The sequence below is a fragment of the Embiotoca jacksoni genome, unplaced genomic scaffold, assembly GCF_022577435.1.
Source record: "Embiotoca jacksoni isolate LCO1_2020_lvr unplaced genomic scaffold, fEmbJac1.0.p SCAF_42, whole genome shotgun sequence".
Taxonomy (NCBI): domain Eukaryota; kingdom Metazoa; phylum Chordata; class Actinopteri; family Embiotocidae; genus Embiotoca; species Embiotoca jacksoni.
Genome location: NW_027185395.1, coordinates 1,146,427 through 1,168,926, shown reverse-complemented (window position 1 = coordinate 1,168,926; position 22,500 = coordinate 1,146,427). Strand labels below are relative to the sequence as shown.

Sequence of the window (22,500 nt, the reverse complement as noted above, 5' to 3'; positions counted from 1 at the left end):
CATATGAGTTCAGTCCGATTAAGATATTCAGCTTTGGTCTTCTTCATTTGACACAAATCTTTGCATCTTTTATGTTTACTGCTGCTGGAGCCGTTTTTAATGAGAACATGAGAATGCTTTGATAAGTGTTGTGAAATTATAGGTATATAGAGATGACATTTAAAAGCTAAAAGGAGTATTTTAATGTTAAATGAAGTTGTAACTTCATACTAAGTTAATGACAGAAGATGAATGGATTCCATGAAACTGATGAGTAATGTTTTTCTTATGTACAACAGAGTAAACTGATCCTGTAGGTAATTGCACAAAAGATCATCTTATGTGAAATTCAACTATGTAAAATTTTATTTTATTTTTTATTTCAACCAGAAAAAATAGGAGATAAAACAAGCTAAAAAAATGTATAAATAAATAGAAGAACACTTAAGGTAAACAAAAGAGTGTTTAGGGGATTTCATGAGCCTCAGTTCTTTCAAAAATGTATTAAAACAAAAAATTTAAACAAAAACATCATACAAATAATTTTCCTAGATTTTATCACCGTAGTTCCATTTTAATCTTGTAGAATGAATTTATATTTCTTTATGTTTTCAAATAAGAAGAAAGGGATTAAACCAAACACAAATGCGCACACACACACACACACACACACACACACACACACACACACACACACACACACACACACACACTGAGAAGTGTGTGTTTCCATTTGGTCCTTGTCAAAACCCATCTGAAGACAATCGTGACATTCTCTCCCCTGAGACAAATATGATCCTACTCGCTGTGGGAGTGTGTGTGTGTATGTGTGTGTGTGTGTGTGTGTGTGTGTGTGTGTGTGTGTGTGTGTGTGTGTGTGTGTGTGTGTGTGAGTGTGAGTGTGAGTCAGTGTGTTTGCAGGTTAAAACCCCAATAAGCGTTCGGTCTGCACATTGTTAACGGAGACCTTTACTGCTGTCAGACACAATTACCAAGCAGTCAACAGCAGGCCAATTATACAGACACACACACACACACACACACACACACACACACACACACACACACACACACACACACACACAATCATTGAATGACAATAACAAGGTAGCTTACTGTCAAAGAGGCGGGGAGGGAGCTTTCATCACACACACACACACACACACACACACACACACACACACACATTTGTAAATGACAAGTAGCTCTCTGTCACAGCGTAAAGGGAATAGCTGTCATGCATGTCATCGTCTCTCTCACACTCACACACACACACACACACACACACACACACACACACACACACACACACACACACACACACACACACACACACGATGTACAGTGACACCTCAGGTCCACATTGTGTCCACACCTGATGCACTATTTGCACTTAATTAACTGTCATTTTAAAAATTAACCAGAAGATTAATTATGAATGTTATCACTTCTTAAACGATGCCAATTGTGAAATTATGCTTTTCTTTACTTCTGATTCACTCTGAGTTGAAGGTCAAATCATTCACTAGATCTAAAACCAATCTTTTAACGTGCAAGGTGAGGATACATGTGGTTAATTCCACCTTTACAAGCTTCACAAAACGGGAGATGGCCACACGTTGGCCGGTTTAGGCGTGACAGTTACACATTTTGAAAGTGTGAAACTTACATGGGTGTAAATGTCATGTGATGCGGGATCATGTGACCAAGATCCTGCAACAGAGGCAACCAGGGACATTTTTCAGAGGTAGGAGGGGTGGCTTGGTGGCATTAGTTCCAAACTGACATGCTGGACGATGAGTTTCAAAGAGGTGACAACGTTTTAGTTGAGCTGTTTTTTTCCCCTAACACCAACCATGTTCTGTCTCTTACCACCAACCATGTTCTGTCTCTTAACACCAACCATGTTCTGTCTCTTAACACCAACCATGTTCTGTCTCTTACCACCAACCATGTTCTGTCTCTTAACACCAACCATGTTCTGTCTCTTACCACCAACCATGTTCTGTCTCTTAACACCAACCATGTTCTGTCTCTTAACACCAACCATGTTCTGTCTCTTACCACCAACCATGTTCTGTCTCTTAACACCAACCATGTTCTGTCTCTTACCACCAACCATGTTCTGTCTCTTAACACCAACCATGTTCTGTCTCTTACCACCAACCATGTTCTGTCTCTTACCACCAACCATGTTCTGTCTCTTAACACCAACCATGTTCTGTCTCTTAACACCAACCATGTTCTGTCTCTTACCACCAACCATGTTCTGTCTCTTACCACCAACCATGTTCTGTCTCTTAACACCAACCATGTTCTGTCTCTTAACACCAACCATGTTCTGTCTCTTAACACCAACCATGTTCTGTCTCTTAACACCAACCATGTTCTGTCTCTTAACACCAACCATGTTCTGTCTCTTAACACCAACCATGTTCTGTCTCTTACCACCAACCATGTTCTGTCTCTTAACACCAACCATGTTCTGTCTCTTAACACCAACCATGTTCTGTCTCTTAACACCAACCATGTTCTGTCTCTTACCACCAACCATGTTCTGTCTCTTACCACCAACCATGTTCTGTCTCTTACCACCAACCATGTTCTGTCTCTTACCACCAACCATGTTCTGTCTCTTAACACCAACCATGTTCTGTCTCTTACCACCAACCATGTTCTGTCTCTTAACACCAACCATGTTCTGTCTCTTAACACCAACCATGTTCTGTCTCTTAACACCAACCATGTTCTGTCTCTTAACACCAACCATGTTCTGTCTCTTAACACCAACCATGTTCTGTCTCTTACCACCAACCATGTTCTGTCTCTTACCACCAACCATGTTCTGTCTCTTAACACCAACCATGTTCTGTCTCTTACCACCAACCATGTTCTGTCTCTTAACACCAACCATGTTCTGTCTCTTACCACCAACCATGTTCTGTCTCTTAACACCAACCATGTTCTGTCTCTTACCACCAACCATGTTCTGTCTCTTACCACCAACCATGTTCTGTCTCTTAACACCAACCATGTTCTGTCTCTTAACACCAACCATGTTCTGTCTCTTAACACCAACCATGTTCTGTCTCTTAACCATATGGTAGTCTCTATATTTTTTCTGTGTTCAACTGTTGGGATCAGAGAGAAGAAAGGTCAGCTGTGGCTGATGAAGATGGCACGGAGAGGAATTGCATGTCGCCACCACAGAGATAATTGATGTCTGCATAACATACTGACATCTGCAGGAGGGATAATTGACGTTGGGACAATCTATACATTTCCACAGCGGTTTGTACTGCCTGTAATAAATGTTTAATGTCGCGGAGAGAGTGACTAGATGTTGCAGAATGAGCAAACAGAGACGTCTTGGAAACATTGGGGCAGTGAACAAACAATCCATACATCTTCCAGACGCTTTTTGATAACATCGCCAATACAACACAGTGACCAAAACGTGCTTACCGGGGAGATATTACCTGTTGAGATCACGACAAGTCTGACAATCATCCATAATTAATACAAGCTAGCCCATTAGCCGGTGTGTAATGTGATCACAGACAGAGGAACGATATTCAGAAACAGAGCTGATGTGCTCACAGCAGGATGATATCAGAGATGAAATCTGCAGTGTGGAGTGTAAAAAGTGTCAGAGCAGTTCTTTTGGTCTTTGATCACAGATTTACTTGCTGAAAACTGAAGCGAGAAATAAAACAGAGCAGCTAAAAGCTGCAGCATGAAAAGAAAGATCAGGATGAAAAGAAGTATCAGTGAGGAAGGGAGGAGAAGTAATGATGTTCTGGGTTTTCATTCAAAAGCCACTAATTCCTTCTTTCAGCCTCAGTTTCAGTTCTCCTTTAATCCTCTCCTTTCCTTTTCTATGATCTCTATTTTCCTGATCCTTGTTTACCTAAATGACCAGTAAAAGATATTCATGAGTATTTCTTTTAAGTTCATCGTGTCATGAAGTCAAAGGACCAGTATGGTTCTTCAAACCAGAAATCTACCACTGGTAGCAGGTGTTTCCTTGCACAAATTCAACAGGAAGAATTAGAAATCGGTTCCATGTTGAATGAAACCATTTTCAGCGTTGGAGGGTTCAGCGGTGGGCAGCTCCACCAATCTGCCTCCAACTGAACACCGTCAACCTCGAGAGAGCTGGAAAAGGTCAGTGTAGCATGATGTCAAGTAGAACAATAAATGGATGAGAACTCGAATGAGTGCAAGTTCTAGAGATAAACTGACTACAACATAGAGTTCAAACTGTCCTCGAGCTTGAGAAATGAAAGGCTACAGATAGACTCATTAAAAGCCTTGAGGTAGAACAACTAAAGCCTGTGGTTAAATCAAAGGCGAGAAGAAAATGGTAAGAAGACCTTGAAAATCCATATGTATAAATCTCAAAGGCTTCAAGTGAATATAACAAAACACTAAAACTAGTAGGACATCCTTCTCTAGATCTAAAACAATTACAAACAACTAAAATTACTTCAATTAATAAAACCACAGCTAAAATTAGAAAGATATAAATGACAACCTGACCTAAAACAGTTAGAGGGTTGTGACCAACAAATTAGTCTGGGCCTAAAAAAAACTACAAGGTGTTCCAGGCCAAACCTTCCCTCTAGGACCAAGCCTTCCCTCTAAGACCAAGCCTTCCCTCTAAGACCAAGCCTTCCCTCTAAGGACAAGCCTTCCCTCTAAGACCAAGCCTTCTCTCTAAGACCAAGCCTTCCCTCTAAGGACAAGCCTTCCCTCTAAGACCAAGCCTTCCCTCTATGGACAAGCCTTCCCTCTAAGGCCAAGCCTTCCCTCTAAGACCAAGCCTTCCCTCTAAGACAAAGCCTTCCCTCTAAGACCAACCCTTCCCTCTAAGACCAACCCTTCCCTCTAAGGACAAGCCTTCCCTCTAAGGACAAGCCTTCCCTCTAAGACCAATCCTTCCCTCTAAGGACAAGCCTTCCCTCTAATGACAAGCCTTCCCTCTAAGGACAAGCCTTCCCTCTAATGACAAGCCTTCCCTCTAAGACCAATCCTTCCCTCTAAGGACAAGCCTTCCCTCTAAGACCAATCCTTCCCTCTAAGGACAAGCCTTCCCTCTAATGACAAGCCTTCCCTCTAAGACCAAGCCTTCTCTCTAAGACAAAGCCTTCCCTCTAAGACCAAGCCTTCACTCTAAGACAAAGCCTTCCCTCTAAGACCAAGCCTTCCCTCTAAGACCAAGCCTTCCCTCTAAGACCAAGCCTTCCCTCTAAGACAAAGCCTTCACTCTAAGACCAAGCCTTCCCTCTAAGACAAAGCCTTCACTCTAAGACCAACCCTTCCATCTAAGACAAAGCCTTCCCTCTAAGACAAAGCCTTCCCTCTAAGACCAAGCCTTCCCTCTAAGACAAAGCCTTCCCTCTAAGGCCAAGCCTTCCCTCTAAGAGAGCTGGCTGTGCGGGTCAACTTGTGCATATGACATCAACCTTTGTGTCAGGAAGTGAAGTTGAGAGACACGTGAGTGAAGCAGTGTATTCATGTTGCTATCGCGTCGCCACGGTTACTGCAGTTGTGTTGACTGAGGAAGGTAAATATATACAACTGTTCAGCAGCCAAAAAGAGCCTGTGTTGCCAAAGTGCTGTCCGCTGTGTGACTTGCCAAGGAAGAGAATAAATAAAGGCCGCATTCATGCAAAGATTACAAATGTCTTTCTCTCAACTGCTCCTTATCACAGCAGAGTAAGTTCAGACCAGTGAAGCTAGTTACCAGCTACGAGCCAGGCTACATCCAGAGGTCTCAATACTGATGTAGGACACCTGCATCTGGGAAGGAAGCTAACAAAGGCTGGAAGGAAGAACGCATAAACGGCTGAGACCAAGACAGCTAAAGGGCAACGAAGGAGATCTGCTTGAAGTACCAGAGGGAGGTAGATAGATAATAATACATGATTGATTGATAGATAGATAGATAGATAGATAGATAGATAGATAGATAGATAGATAGATAGATAGATAGATAGATAGATAGATAGATAGATAGATAGATAGATAGATAGATAGATAGATAGATAGATACATGTATATATACTTTATTGATCCCACAAGGGGAAATGTCTTCCCTAGAGCAGCATGGAAAGATAAAGGTACAAGTAGAGGCTAGAAAAACTACAAAATAATATATTTATAATGTGAATAAATCCATAAAGTAAAGATAGAACTACTACATGGCCAGAAGTACAAAGCTAAAGATAGGACAACTATGATATTTAGAGTCCAAACTTAAAGAACTAAATTCTAAATGTACTTCAATCAAAATACCAACAAAAAGGACTACACCTAATAAGGTAGAGGGCCTTGAGGTCTCAGAGCAAGGACCACTCTATATCCTGACCTTCTTCCTTAATTATGTTCTGTAAAGAGCTTTGGACTGCTCTGCTGGGGAAAGGTGCTGTATAAATATACTTGTCTCTTCTACAAAGTAAAAGGCCCAAAGCCAGAACAATGGCACACCCCAAGGCTGAAACAATGTTTAGTCCTGAGGCCTGAACAGCTAATAGGCCTCGAACCCTGAAGCCTGATGGTTAAGGTGCAGCCCACACAGCCAGTTCAACACCCACCCGGGGATCTGTGCTGCATGTCATTCCCTTCCTTCTTCTCATGTTTCCTTTATATCTCTACACTGACTGCTGAATAACAAAAACATCTGCCAAAAGTATTCTTTAAAAATAATACCACTTATGGGCACAAAACTCCAACATGATGGAAGATGGAGCAAATAAAGGCCTGACGCTCAAAGACTAAAACACTCCAGCGAGCATGACACCTGTTTCTGTCAGTAGAAGAATGAGAGGAGCTCATGAGGCATCGCAGTGTTTATATGTCTGGATACTTGTAAATGTTTTTGACCATGAAAGTAGTATAAATTAAATATTTGAAGTCAGTTTTAAATCTTTGAATATTTTCATTCTGATTACTGAATTATTTACATATGTAACATTTTGCTATTAGCTTTTTTATTGATTATCTTTTGTCATTTGCTTGCAGCAGGACTCGAGAATGATAACGGCAGCCAGTAAGTTGAGTGGACCAACGTTTTGGTGAGATATCTTAATAACTAATAATATTAAGAATACTAATCATCAACTGTTATATTCATCATTGTATTGTAGAAGTCCTCATATTTTCTGTCTCATATTAGCGTTCTCTCATCCCTCCCATTCTTCCTGTCCTCCCTCCTTCCCTTCCCATCCTTCCTGTCCTCCCCCCTTTCCTTCCCATCCTTCCTGTCCTCCCTCCTTTTCCTCCCATCCTTCCTGTCCTCCCTCCTTCCCTTCCCATCCTTTCTGTCCTCCCTCCTTCCCTTCCCATCCTTTCTGTCCTCCCTTCTTTCCTTCCCATCCTTCCTGTCCTCCCTCCTTTCCCTTCCAGCCTTCCTTTCTTCCTTCTTCCCTAATCTGTTCCTCCCTTCTGTCTCCCTCTCTATCGTTCCTACTCTTTCCTCTTTTCCTCTGTTCCCCTCTCACCCATTGTGTAGCTTCAACCCTGATTACCTCACAGTGTCGGCCTTCAGCATTGCAAGGCCAGCTAGGATCAATAATATTGATTGGAATTCTAACCCATTCCTTCTAACCAGCCGCTGTGTGTGTGCAGCTTATGTGAGTTTGAATTTACATACAGTATGTGTATGTGCTGTAAGTGTTTGTTTGCATATTGATTTCATGCTGTTCACTGTTGCATGCATTGACCTGTTTGGATTTAATGTAAATACATGTAAAATGTTGAGATTTGACCTTACTTGCACACACACACGCACACACACACACACACACACACACACACAGACACACACACAGACACACACACACACACAAACACACACGCATACGCACACGCAGACACGCACACACACACACACACACACACACACACACACACACACACACACACACACACACAGTAAAATGTAAATGAGTACTTGCTGTCTGGATCCTCCTGCATAAATGATTTATGTAAATTCATTTCTCCCTTGTGGTAAAAAGATTTCCGAGGACAGCAGTCGTCATGGCACAGATGCACCTCTGGCTGCAGTGGGAGTGGAGTGACGCTCACACCTTGAAGGATGTTGAGTGTTTTTACACTCAACATAAAAACCAGTAGAGCACTTCACACTCAGCACACTAACAGAAGTCATCAGTCATTATTACATGCAACGTTCCAGCAGCATAGATAATGTCGGATGACTCCAAATACTTTTATACTCTGCTAATTTGTTTTGCCAAATATGTAATGCAACAAACATCTACAACCCGACTCATGTTACAAGTCGATATTCCATCCAAGTGTGGCATTCGGACCAAGGTGAGACTGGCTGTTTGAAAGCTGTGCTTCATGTCCTGGGTCTGTTGTTTATGGTTAAAAGAAAGGAGTTGATGTTGAACCATCGTCTGCAGACTGGAACACATTCTTATGAGTGCCTCAGCAGAACGTTTACATTTTGTGTGGCAGTACTTTGTTTCGTACAGACGTTTCCTGTCACCTGGTGATCGGCATTACATTTGCAAGGAAAAGTGTTTGTGAAGTAGTCTGTATGTTTTTGTGTTTGATTATAGATAAAACATATGAATTCCCATAAAACCGTACACTGCCTTTATTTTTGAGGCGTTCACGTTTAAACTTAAGATGTTATGTTTTCCTCCTTTTTCTGACGTTTTTAAAAACTTAACATAATATAGAAATCACACATTTGCTGTAATACGGAATGTTTTCTGTTTTTACTGGTTTATGTTGTATTTCCTCTGATCATTTTCAACTTTTTTGGGAAGGCATGCACTTCTTTCACCTTGATCACTTTCAGTTTGCTATACATGTGATATTAAGTTTATTTTAGTGCACCGTGAATGCCCTGATTTTTTTACATTTTGGAAGTGAAGTTTTATATGCCTTTATATGTAATTAGAAAAAACATTGTCGAAGCATGTGTGTTTAAGTGCTGGGGAATCGCAAAGTTGATAATGCTAGAGAGTTGCTTGTTGGTTTACGTAATTTTTTTGTTGGTCTCGTTGCCTGTGTATGCTGTTTTGCAACAACTAGGCAGTGAAGCATGGCATTTCTACACTATACGATACATTAAGCAGAGAAGTAACATGCTGATAAAACTATAATTATGTAAATATCTATAATTTTTTGACAGTAGCTGAGTAGTCAACCGCCCGTGGGCCATCAGAGCTTTAACTCACCTTCCGTCAACAAAGTTAAAAGTTAACATATATACGCATGCCAGATGTCTGTGGAAAGCTAAGACTCTTGTGATTTGATCAGTAGCATTTTAAGATCCAATAACCACAGCAGGTTCAGTAAACAGCTTTTTCAGACCGCCACTGAAAAAACAACCAATTACAGTATTGATGTAACTCACCAATAAGGCCTCAGAGTCCCACACTGACCTGGAAAAGTCATACAGAAACCCTCTGGTTAAGTCAGCAAAGGTCCAAAAAGCATTTCTAATCCATAATACACGCTATCCGCTGTCATGTCCTTTGCAATTAAGCACCTGCATCCATAAATCTCCACAGATTGTCCAGTAAACACGATATATCCTGGCACAAAGCCTGCTCTGCCGTTTGCGCCACACTCTGCCTAACCTGGCTGACACAGTTTGATTGACACCTCACTGAGCCAATAGGACCTTCTAATTCCTGTATGCAGCCTGTAGAAGCCAACCGGAGCATGTGTGGAGCAAAAGTTCCCACCTCTGTTCTGTTGTTTAAAACTGCAGCCAATTACAAGCTATGTCGGACATGATTAACACTTTGTATAGCCAATGAGATTCTGAACACGGGGATATGCGGCTTTTGGGGGCAGTTCTTCCGGCTTCCTCACTCTTTGGTAGTAATCCGCCACTCTCTTCCCGTACGTTCTGCAGAAATGCATTTGAATCCCAAATTTTTTTTCTAAATTAAAAAAAAAAAAAAAATACAAATAAATTCAGGTGAGAATAATTGAACACATTGAATTCAAAAAATCAAACTAAATAATTGTACTTTAGTGTGTTCAAACTTATATTATCTAGTGCCAGTAACACCTATAGTGACTCTGACTGTTGGAGATAAAAGTTGTTTCCTTTCAAAAGAGACCAAACTCATGCTTGTACTACAAATGGAGAACAGTTTTCAGTTTACTTTAAGTCTGCCAGATGACATATTTTATGCATATTTTACTGACAGAATATTAAGACGGGCAACAATTCTGATGTCTGGATTCAGGCTTGGATTTTGTTTTACATACTGTGAGATAGCATGGTTCATCACTTTAAATAACCAACAACACATATACACACAGTTAACTATTGTCATTCACTCAAGATTAATAGCCTGACAAGCTGAAGTTCAGGATTGAACTAAAATGTGTGTGTTGGATAAATGTGCGAATGTTTTAGTCCTCAGCCCGTGTGCATGCCTTAGTGTTCCTACCAATATGTGCTTCTTGTGCTGTGTGTGTGTGTGTGTGTGTGTGTGTGTGTGTGTGTGTGTGTGTGTGTGTGTGTGTGTGTGTGTGTGTGTGTGCGTGTGTGTGTGTGTGTGTGTTAAATGGGGTGAGGCCCGAGGTCATCAGAGAGCTCCGCTTTAGAAATAAACTCTGCAGGTTTGTGTCCTTCACTGACAGCTGTGTTGAATTTAAACTCGGCAGACTGTGGGCATGCTTTCATATCTGACCGACTACTGAGAATCAGTCGGTAAATCATATCGCTGCTCTTTGTGTGGGAGATCACTGCCACCCCCGTTACTGAAGGTGTTTTCTTCTCTTTGCGTTAGAACGGAGGCGGGGGTGAAGGCTCGACTGAGCCTGAAGAATGAAGTGAGTGTATTTTTCGGTTCAGGCTCCTTTTTTTACATTTAAATACCCAGAATGTGAATTGCACCCTGTATATTTTCAGCCTTCCCTCTTCTGCACAGAGTACCAGGCCTTTAATCCTTTACATTATATTTATTCATAATAGAAATAAGCCTTGCTGTTTTCTATCCTGCCCTGTTTTAACTTCTTTCTGCAGTGCCATTGAGTAGGTGGACGCCGGCATCTATAATTTGTTTCACATGTAGTGGAACAAATTTCTCATTAAGCAAAACTCTGGTCTGTATCATAAAAATGTGTTTAAAATGTGTTGGCAACGTCAAACTACAAATAAGTCAAATTAGAAGTTCATACATTTGTTGATCAGCAAAGTTTCTTCCAACATGTGTGCATCAAAACCTTTTACTTATCTACCTGAACTAAGAGTGTGTTCAGTGTCCGCGATTTTGATGGAGATCAATTAAGTAGGCTGATACTGTATATGGTAAAAAAAAAAATGTGATGGTATGTGTCCCGAGTTCGGGTGCATTGCTCACTTTGTGTTGGAGTTTAAGTATGTCGGGGTCTTGTTCATAAATGAGGGCAGGATGGAGCGGGAGATTGACAGCTGGATCAATGCAGGATCAGCAGTAAAGCAGGCGTTGTGCTGGACTGCTTTTGGTGAAGAGAGAGCTGAGCTGGAAGGCGAAGCTTTCAACATACTAGTCGATCACCTTGATCTTTGGGTAGAGATCGTAAGAATGAGACCACAAATAGAAGCAGCTGAAATGAGTTTCCTCTGCAGTGTGGCTGGGCTCAACCTCAGATCCAGACAGAGCTCAGGGTAGAGCTTCATGTTAAAATGAGCCATTTTGCGGTGGTTCGGGCACCTGACTGGGATGCCTCCCATTGGACAATGTTCATGCACGTCTGAGAGGGAGAAGAACCCGGGTTCAACCCAGAACACGCTGGAGGGATTAAATATCTCTGAGACTGGGAGAGCCTCAGGATCCACCAGGAGGTAAATGTTGCTGAGGGAGAGGGATGAGATGTCTGCCTTGCTCTGCCTGCTGCCACCACAACCACACCCAGCAGCAGAGAACGGAGAGATGGATGATGGATCAATTTAAGTCATTAACCATGGTTCTGTGATGTTTACATTGGAAGTTATGAAGCATTAAATGGAGGAATATAAAATCAAGCAACAAAAAGGTCCAAGGTCCCCAGAAAGGGTTTAATTTGCTGTTGATGTAAACTCTCTCTCTGTCTTCAATGTTTAAAGCTGTCTTGTTAAATTTAATACAATGTACATTTCCACAGCACTAATCCCATCAGTGTAACAGCAGCGTGATTCTCACCTCTGCTGCTTAGATTCACCTCTCTAAGTTTAATACAATTACTATTCACTAAAGGATTCCAGTTGCTCTCTGATGGACACATTTTAATGAGCCCTAAAGATCCCCTTTAGTCATGTTTAAAAGTGGATAAAAATACTGTACTTTGACTCACAATTTGTCTGAATATTCATCTATTAAATTAGATTTTCGATGAGTACAGAGAAAATTGAATGTGAACATAGACTGTGCACATACAATAATTCTGCACGCTGAAGCTCAAACATGAAAGGGAAAAAAATAAATTGTGTGTGTGTGTGTGTGTGTGTGTGTGTGTGTGTGTGTGTGTGTGTGTGTGTGTGTGTGTGTGTGTGTGTGTGTGTGTGTGTGTGTGCGTGCGTGCGTGCGTGTGCGGGGGGGTAATTTAAATTAAACTCTGCTCTCCCTGTGCAGAATGTTCACATTAAATGTAGTCCGAATAAACCAAACCGTACTTGTGATTTCTGCCTTCCAAAGACTTCTGAGAAACAGTCTATGATTCATCTACTCCATATTAGATAAAGAGAAACCGTGTCATGCTCTCTCTGGGTCTTCATCAGACGTGGATCAACCAAACAGACTCATAAATAGTGTTGTAGTGTGAAATAAAATGATCAAAAGAATAAACTACTAGATTACAGACAATAAACTGGGACATAGGGATTCAAATATGAAAACAAAATGAAACTGAATTAATATACATTTTATTTATAAACAGGCTTTTAATGTTAAAACATCTGAGGGCGTTCCTTTTAATCAATGTCGGCTTGACAGCGATTAGCAGCTTGTGGAAAAGTTAGAATTTCTAACTGTAGATTGAAGTAGATTGAAGGACCACACATTTTCAACACTGAGGTACCGCTGCTTCCTCCTGCTCCCATCCTTTGATTCTCCTCCTCCTCCTCGCTTCCTTTCTTTGCTTCCTCCACCATATCCCAGTGCCTTTGTGTCTCAGGGGAAAGCTCTCCTGTCATGCTCCCGATCTGAAAGTATAAATGCTGAGACCCCTTTGATACTGTGTGTGTGTGTGTGTGTGTGTGTGTGTGTGTGTGTGTGTGTGTGTGTGTGTGTGTGTGTGTGTGTGTGACAGGATGGGGGTTGTGCAGACAGATCGACTGACATCTTATCGCATTTGCTGTCAAACCTTGACAAATACTGTCAGACTGTTTGGGTGTGAGTGTGCGTGCGTACGTGTGTGCTTTGTTATTTAAAAAGCTTAAACATCAGGGGGCTCAAACCTGCTATGCAGCAGACTGTTTTCTAATGCTGCCCACATGTTTACAATATCATATTCTGCTAACTCGTCAAAGCCACGCTGCAAAATCACATTCTAGATATTTCATAACTGCTTACAAAAACACAATACTTCCCACCAAATCTACTCTGATACCACAAACCTAAAATGACATGGTGGCCTATTACAGTATATTGTAATAAAGGCACACGTCTTGCCGACTAACATTGCAAAAAATGTGCTACATTGCCTCTGTTGCGGGACCCTGGTCACATGACATTTACATGCGTGTAAGTTTCATGCTTTCAAAACGTGTAACTGTCACGCCGAGACAGGCCAAAGCGTGGCTATGTCCCGCTCTGCCGTCACACTGGGTTTGCCCGGTCAGCAGTGGTGAGTGTGAACCCACAGCGGTCAGAGGAGGAACCAACCCAACTGGTGACAAGGTGCTGCGGGATGTTTGGGAACACGTCTGAACTGCGTTGGCTCCAATTCCATCTTACAGGACTTAAAGGATTAACTTTGTGCCAGATACCTCGGGGCATCTTCTCAGGTCCTGTACAGTCGCTGCCTCAGCAGCTCGGGTCGTGATGTATCAGCGCTACATTTGTGGAGTCTTGTTGTGACTGCTGCCTCTGACACGTAGGAGCATCTCCTGAATTAGCACAGCTACTGTTTCTTTCTTTTTCTTTTTTTTTTTCTCCAGTGTGGCTGTGGTTCAGGCATCCTTAAACCTCAGCTGGGAAAGATCAGGGTAACCCTTGTTGTCATGGTTACAATAACGACATGCCACAGAGCACCGTCACAATCTAACTACAACCTACTTGCATGAAAAACCGAGTTTTTTTTTTTTTCCAGTTTCCATCCACAGTAGAGAAGAATATGTTCAGTACTAAATATACTGTATCATCTTTCATTTGTAAAGGTTGTTCTGGCCACTTTCCTAATTATACAATTTTAGTAATATACTTAAAGTCTGTTGTTTGATTTATTTAACTTTTTTTTCACATTAATTTCAGTCTTTCTTCTTTTTTTTGAAAGAAGAGAAGATGAAACAATGGAAGTGGATTATAGTGACCACCTATTCCACACATCTGTTTACTAGTTACGTAGCACACTATTCACAGCCTGTAAAAATGTGTTCGACCACGTAGTGAAAATTGTGTTGCATTGGGGGAAATGTATTGTTTTTCAAGCTTGACCTACTATATCCGATATCCTAACTATTACCGTGTTGTTTTTGGAGCCTAAACGTGTGGCCCGAGGCTGCTTGGGCGTTCCTATGAAACAAAAACGGTTTTGATAAAACACCAGCAGCCTATTAGACGCACTGGGAATGAGAACGCATTGACTTTGCAAAGAGCTTTCGTTGACATGCACTCACAACCACACGCCAACGACAGCGATGGCCGCCAGCTACCATGCAAGGTGCTCGGGGACAATTTGGGGTTCAGCCCAAGTAAACTCCAACGTGTTGACTGGAGGAGCTGCAAAACAAACCTGTGAGTAGTGGACGACCTGCTCCACCTCCCGGGCTGCGGCCAAACAACTAGTTCTGTCCAAACATTTGTTTACATGTGGAGAACATCTGGATGGGAATCACTGCCCACATCTGCATATATAGAAAATCATAATTGATGAGAGGTTGCTAGCATCCTCTCCCTACATTTCTACCTTGCTGCCTTCATCAAAGATGGGGACAGAATGACAGAAACATAGGTTAATAATATGTTTATTGGTTGATTGCCTGCCTCCAAACCTTTTTGAGTTGTTGGGTTCTTTATGAAATAACCTTTGTTGTGATTTGGAGCTGTATTAATAAAATTGAATTGAATCTTCTTCCTACTTTTTATTCCAGTACGTCTAATACGAGCCTTCAGTAGCAGCTGCAGTTGCTGTCGTACTTCTGTCAGTGGGTCGTTAACATTTGAATGAATGAACCATTTTCTGACTCTCTGGTATTTCTTCAGCTCTCAATGAGTGTTAATTACATTTTGTCATCGTGCTTCTTTATGTATTTTGTAAGTGACTGCGTGATTGAGCACAATCAGTTAATGTGTTCTTGGATGTTTGTTCTTTATTTATCAGATTGGTTGTTTGACTGTAAACTCGAGCTTTTGTTGCCTCAGACAGACGCCGAGGACTCATCAACGCTCAGACACATCTGCTGCTGCGAACGACACCGCAACGCCTTCACCGCATACAGCAGCCACAGTGAGGGTGTGTGTGTGTGTGTGTGTGTGTGTGTGTGTGTGTGTGTGTGTGTGTGTGTGTGTGTGTGTGTGAGACATACTGGCCGGTCCCAGCTCTCTCTCTGGGGACGGCAGTTGGAAAGCCTGTGGCTTCTGTCTTGATTGGTCACGGATGTCTCACACACACACACACACACACACACACACACACACACACACACACACACACACACACACACACATATGGTGTAAGCCTGACAGATTGGTAGTTTATGGGTGTTAACAGACAGAGGGAGCCTCTTTCTTCACCATCATCAGTCATCGCCTTCAGACCCTCCTCCTCCTCACACACACACACACACACACACACACACACACACACACACACACACACACACACACACACACACACACACAATGGCCCTGCATGTGTGGGTGTTGTGTATTAAAGCAGGAAACAAACAGGGAGCGGCTGGCGGCTGCAGGTCACCACGGTGACCCTCGAAACAAACGTGTACGTGTGTGTGTGTAAAAAGAAATTTAAAGGGGTGCAATTTGAGGTCAAAGGTCAACAACGTGTTGACCTGGGGTGTAGACGGAGGTCACCGTCTGAAGGGGAAAAAAAACAGACAAGTCACGGGGTAACACAGAGTCGCTAACGAGGAATCGAACACATTAATGGACCACAATCAGACCTTCAGCTGTACGATGTTCTCTCACGTTCAAAGCGCCGCCATCTTTTACCACAGAAGCTCTTTGGTTGACATTCAAAGGGACCAATGGAAGCGCAGGCCTTTGGCACAACGTCACAGAGACGAAATGAAAGCAGGATTTTTGGATTCGGTTCCGTCAACAAGAAAAAACACATTCAAAAGCGCACAGAAGGTTAAAACTCCTGACAGACGGAGGTGAGGGACGGAGGACGCTGCCAGGTGCTGACCGTCTTCACACAGCAGCCTTACACACTATTTCTCTATTAAAAGACTCAGTAGCATTCAGTAATCAGCAGTAGAATTGGTCAAATGTGGTGCAGTGCATTGTGGGATTGTTAACAAAAATAAATCAGGACATTTTCAGACATTTTGTGGGCAGTATATAGTGGACACATTTAGACCGTCAGAGGTTGTAAACTTAAATGTAATTTTAAAGTCTGCCGAATTAGCTGAAAGCACTTCCTGCGTGCGGTGGATCTCTGATGTCCCGACAACCATCACTGGACTTAAAATCATGCTGATTCTGGGAGGTCCTGGGATGACTGTGGAGGTGTAAGTCACAGTGAATCTAAACGTGTGTTTTCTGGTGATGATGTCATCATTGTGTGTTCAGGTCTGACTGAGCTAAGAGCCCTGAAGGCCTCCATAACTATCACAGCCACTGTGACTGCGTCAGCTCAAACTTGACGTAAGGTTTTTGTGAGTGGGCCAAAAGAAAACAGCCTCAGACTGCAATAACGAACATCTGACTGCTTTTACTTGCAGAAAACCGGCATTGACCCGTCGCTTTTCCCTCATGCAGTGCCTTTGCCTCCACACTCCAAGCAACCTCCACCCAATACACCAGCTTAATGTGCTTGTTGAGTATCTGCTGTCAGAAGAGACGGAGACACGAGTGCGGATGTGGATGGTTCGGGCCGGGAACACGTTTTATTTTTCAGGACTCTGTTGGTAGATTTGCAGTGAATCCTATTATGTTCACGGCAAACACAGTAAACTCGACTGTAAGCAGGAACATGCTGTTAACTGTGAAGAGCTGATGTTCCCAGGAAAGAAATACGCCGCGAGATTTAGAGAAACGTCCTCAATGCAACACACACATACACACAAATAAACAAACAGACACACACACATACACACAAATAAACAAACACACACACACACATACACACAAATAAACAAACACACACACACACATACACACAAATAGTAAACACACTCCTTCAACAAACACCCAGAGGCTTTTGGTTTATATTTAGTGTACATGTTTAGTCACCAGTGACTCTCTGTGTGTGTGTGTGTGTGTGTGTGTGTGTGTGTGTGTGTGTGTGTGTGTGTGTGTGTGTGTGTGTGTGTGTGTGTGTGTGTGTGTGTTGGGGGTTGGTGGCTGTCAATCAGAATCAGTGGAGCGTGAAGACGGAGGAGGGGCGTTGCCCTCGGGAACGATGAAGAGATCCCCTCCCTCCTTGTTTCCTTTCCTTTTCGTCTCGTGTCCTTTTTCGTACGTCTGTACTTTCCTTCTCTCTTTTCTCCGACTTCCCTTTCACCCACTTGTCTATTTCTACTTCCTTCCTCCATTTTTTCATCCCCCTTTCTGTTTTGTTTTCCTTTACTGAAAATGTCTTTATCACATATTCCATTTTTAGAATACATTCCCATTTCATTTTGTTTGATATTTTTAATTATTTTGTGTGAATGAAAGTCATAATTGTTATAAATCATTCTTACACATCTGCTTTATAGTATATTCTTTTACATTTTTATGCAGTTTTTATTTAATTGCGGTTTGTACCTTTTTAAATTTGATTTTTTTAAATGTTTACAGAAAACAAAAACAGGAAATTACACTGAAATAGATACAATAACAAAACATAAGTATGGTTTTAAACAACTTGCATATCTTTCCCGTCTGCCCTGCAGCTGAATGGACCAATCAGATTAGTTTTAATAAATGTATTCAAGTTTAACTCTGACCAGTTTACTTTAGTCCATCTGTGCAGCATCCTGCACCTACAGACTGAATAATAATATTCACACATTCACATGCATACACACCCCGGAGCGCACATTCAGGGGTCAACAGACCAACGCTGGCCACAGTGCTGCAGGGGATTATGGGTAGGCTGAGCAGGAGCTGTCAGCAATGTGAAGACCTAACTATCCAACAATCCCACAAACACGCTGCAGCTGGATCTCTGTGGAGTTTCATGTTGGAGAGATCGTCCTTCAAGCTTTTTCCTCCCCCCGGTGTGTGTGTGTGTGTGTGTGTGTGTGTGTGTGTGTGTGTGTGTGTGTGTGTGTGTGTGTGTGTGTGTGTGTGTGTGTGTGCGCGCGTGTGTGTGTGTGTGTGTGTGTGTGTGTGTGTGTGTGTGCGCGCGCGTGTGTGTGTGTGTGTGTGTGTGTGTGTGTGTGTGTGTGTGTGTGTGTGTGTGTGTGTGCGTGTGGACCTGTGAACACACACGGAGCTCAGTAATACCCTGTTTCACTGATCAGCCAGTCGACGCAGTTCACCTAGAAATGAAATGCATCTCTAATTAATTTGAATATTGTAAATATATTGCAACATCATGTTTAATGTCTGCAACATGTTCACTTACAGAATATTTCATTTGTTTCCTTTCGATTTCTGTTTCCAACAACTAAAGCTATTTTCATGGTTAATGTTAGCAGTTAGAAAGACTCGTGGTTATAGAATATTGAAACAATCGATATCGACTCAATGCAAAAGATGTGTTTACTTTATTAATACTATTTTTCAAAAACAGCATCCACCCAGCACTGTGCCTGCTGGCCAGACTTTAGATTTCTTATCTTTTTCCTGATATTAGACAACAGAGGTGGCCGTCTTAAATCCAGTCAAACAGGATATATAACAACGTATTTCACAGCAACCAGGCGATTACAAACCAATCAGGATGAAGCTGCCGAGTGTGGAGCCTGAACGAGGGGAATCCTGACAAAGAGGAAACTGTAAATCCACTGATCAGTAACAAAAGAGCTCAGCAGCCTTGAACGGGGTCGTTAACATGCTACGGTCCGTATATCCGCTTTGACTTTTACATCTAAACTGCTCTGCATACAGAATCTGAGGAAACAACTGAAATCTGCCGGATCCTCCTTCATGCTGTTTACCACCGGGAACAGAGGACAAGATGAATACATCTTAGGGAAAGGTGGAGTCTGAGATTCACATCCAGTACACTTTTTACCAAAGTGAGTGAATGTCTTCTCTCTGCCGGCTGTGTGTGTGCTGAAATAAAAATATGCAGTGTTTGTACACAGATCTGGTTTTATAAATGGAAAACAAAGAGATTCGGAGTGAACCGTGTAACACTCGATCTCAGGACAGGTGGAAGGAGAAACGGGGGAGAGGGCAGTAGGAGTGGGGTGCCCGATCTCCATGCCGTCGTGGGGAACTCCACAACATATTCTTTAGTTTTTGTATTGCGCAATGTTTTTCTATTCAGCCAAACCGTGTTTGCAGAGTTTATGGTTTTCAGTCTGTTTACATGATGTGATTCAGAGCAAAGCTGCCAGCTTGTGATAATTTGTGAGCGTCGTTCTGCTCGCTCTGATTTCTGTGGATCTCCGTGGTTGTTTTCTGTTGTTTATTTGCAGATTCACAAACAGCTCGTTCATCAGTCACGATCATTCATATGTGCTGCAGTTTGTTTGCTTTTCTCTGACACACTGTATATCGTGTGTGAGACATAAAAACGAGCAGAAACAGGAGAGTTGGGAGTTTCAGTGTCTGTAGCTGGTGTTCTGCTCCAGGAAACCATCTCGCCTTGCTCATGGGTCACAGCAGCAGCTGTTAGCTGCGTTATTGTTCGCTCTTCCTCACGGTTGTCTTGGCACCATTTGTGAAGGCTTTCTGTATGTTGGATTGATGCATGATTAAACATGTTATGCGAGGTAATGTTACCTTCTTTGTGAACCACAATCATATGTTCCAGTCTTCTAATCTTCCAGTTTTGTAAAAGCAATCTCAACAACTAACTCTGGCAACTTTTTGTCCATTGTGTTTTGAATGTTGCGTTTGTGTGCTCGCACCTCATTTATATGATAATATTTGTGTTGCTTCAGCTGCTTGGAAGAGACATCCACTTCCACGCTGTATGAGCCTGGAAGGTCTCGGCCAGTTTTTAGTTTTGTTTTGCTGTTCAGTTCAAATACGACCAACCTTTCTGCAGAAAGGCACGCAGCACCTTTAATTCACTTCAGGTACTATATGAGCATAGACAGTTTTCTAAAAGCCAGCGAGCTGTGATTGAGCTGTCCACATTAATGAGGACAAACAGGATGTGAATTAGTGGATTTGAATGTCTGCAGGAAGGTAAAGGCTCCAGACTGCAGTGGTAATAATGTACTGATGATGTCCCAGTGTGACTACTGATCATATCACCCCTGATATAACAATGATGAAGGGATTTGACTTCTGGAACGAGGGAATCTGTGTTCAGCTAAAATGGAAATAATGTGAATTAAATGTCGGTGAATTAGTGACTGAGCATGTTAAAAGCAGGAAGAGAGAGAAGTTTGAGTGCTGCGCTGGTGTGTTCGTCAGCCAATCAGAATCAGAGGAAGGAAGGACACCATGGTTTTTTTATGTGTTTGAGTTTTAACTGTGCACAGAGGAACAGGTTTGGGACAATAGTTAGCCTCTTTGGAAACACACTGTTTGTACCATCTGAGCATTTACAGGTGGAGTCTGACAGCATTTGATCAAATCTGAATCCAGTTCTGAAGCTTTTAACAAACATAGCTTCTTCTTTTCAGTTAGAAACAGTTAGTGTTACCTGAAAGATTTAGAAATAAGTATAACAATGATACTAAAAGAAACTCTGGTAATTAACTATCACAACTAAACCAGGACCCTCTGATGGGCTGAAGGCTTGTTGGGCTTTTAACACATATTCTACTAGTTCTCCTCACTAAGTTTTCTTTTTGTTGTGAGGAAAAATATTGTTTGCTTCCCACCGTGCAGCAAAAGATTAAGTAAAAACAACACCGTGGGAATAATATTCCCTCATAAGACTTCCTGGTATTCTGTGTGATGATGTACTGAATCTAGAAGCAAACTCATTGTTGCGCTACAACAGATTCTGCTCATGACTTACTTCAACATGTGACTGCTTGAATTAAGCACTTCTGGTTTGTATGGGTTCAATGACATTAAACCTGGCAGCCTCACTGGATGTCAACACACCAGGAAGCTGTGCACACACAAAAAAACACTTCCAAAAAAATAGGTCCTTTGTTTAGATCCTGCAGATTTAGTGTCTGGTTTGTTTTTCCTGTCAGATTCTGTGCAGATACGGAGGGAAGTTTATGCTGATGTAAAAGTCAGAGCAAATATGTGGAGTATATCAAATAACTCCATCTAGAAATCACAGACGATAACTTTGAGTTTGTATTAAACAAAAGACATAAAACATGTTGATTGGCAAGTTTTAGAGGTGATGGTAGGTGCTTGTTTTATTTTGGAGTATTTGTTTCCCTTTAACATATATCTATCACTTCTTCTCACTAATAACAAAAAAAGCCAACAAGCACAATTCTCAAACACGAATCCTTTAAGGAGAAATAGATGAGGTAGAGCAAAATATCTACTCATTATTAAATAACTTCTGAAACATAGGCTGTTCCAGAGTTGGTGCTGCAGAAGCTTTATTTTCTTGGGCGCCGCATGTTGATGAAGTAGTATGTTGAAGATATTAATTATCATTATTCTTCTGAATAACTGGTTCTATCGGAGCGTTTCTTGTGATCACTGACAATCTAGTTTCTATTTTTATTTGCCTTTAAAATCCTTTTTGGAATAAATCACTAGAGCAGAGTAAACCGATAAAATGCGTGTACCGTTTTCAACAGTCAAACTGAAGGTTTGTCCCTCAGCGCTTTGGACCAGTCAGGATCGATTTCCTGCTCTGAGATGCTTTAGTCTCACAGACCCAGTTATTTCTGTAAGTGTGTGTATAGACCTGACTGTGTCTGATGTATTATATTAACTACACCATTCATTTGACATAAAAGTCAGTGTGTCATCACATTTGTTCCATGTGTCGGTACATAATCATGCTGTCTTACACAGTAAATAAGGGAGTGTGTGTGTGTGTGTGTGTGTGTGTGTGTGATGTGTGTGTGTGTGTGTGTGTGTGTGTGTGTGTGTGTGTGTGTGTGTGTGTGTGTGTGTGTGT

The 22,500-nt window shown here is 41.8% G+C and overlaps 1 protein-coding gene across 1 annotated transcript in view; it reads right to left on the bottom strand.

The window, feature by feature from the left end:
- Positions 1-22,500, bottom strand: part of dcc (DCC netrin 1 receptor) — a 328,455-nt gene that overhangs the window by 246,778 nt on the left and 59,177 nt on the right.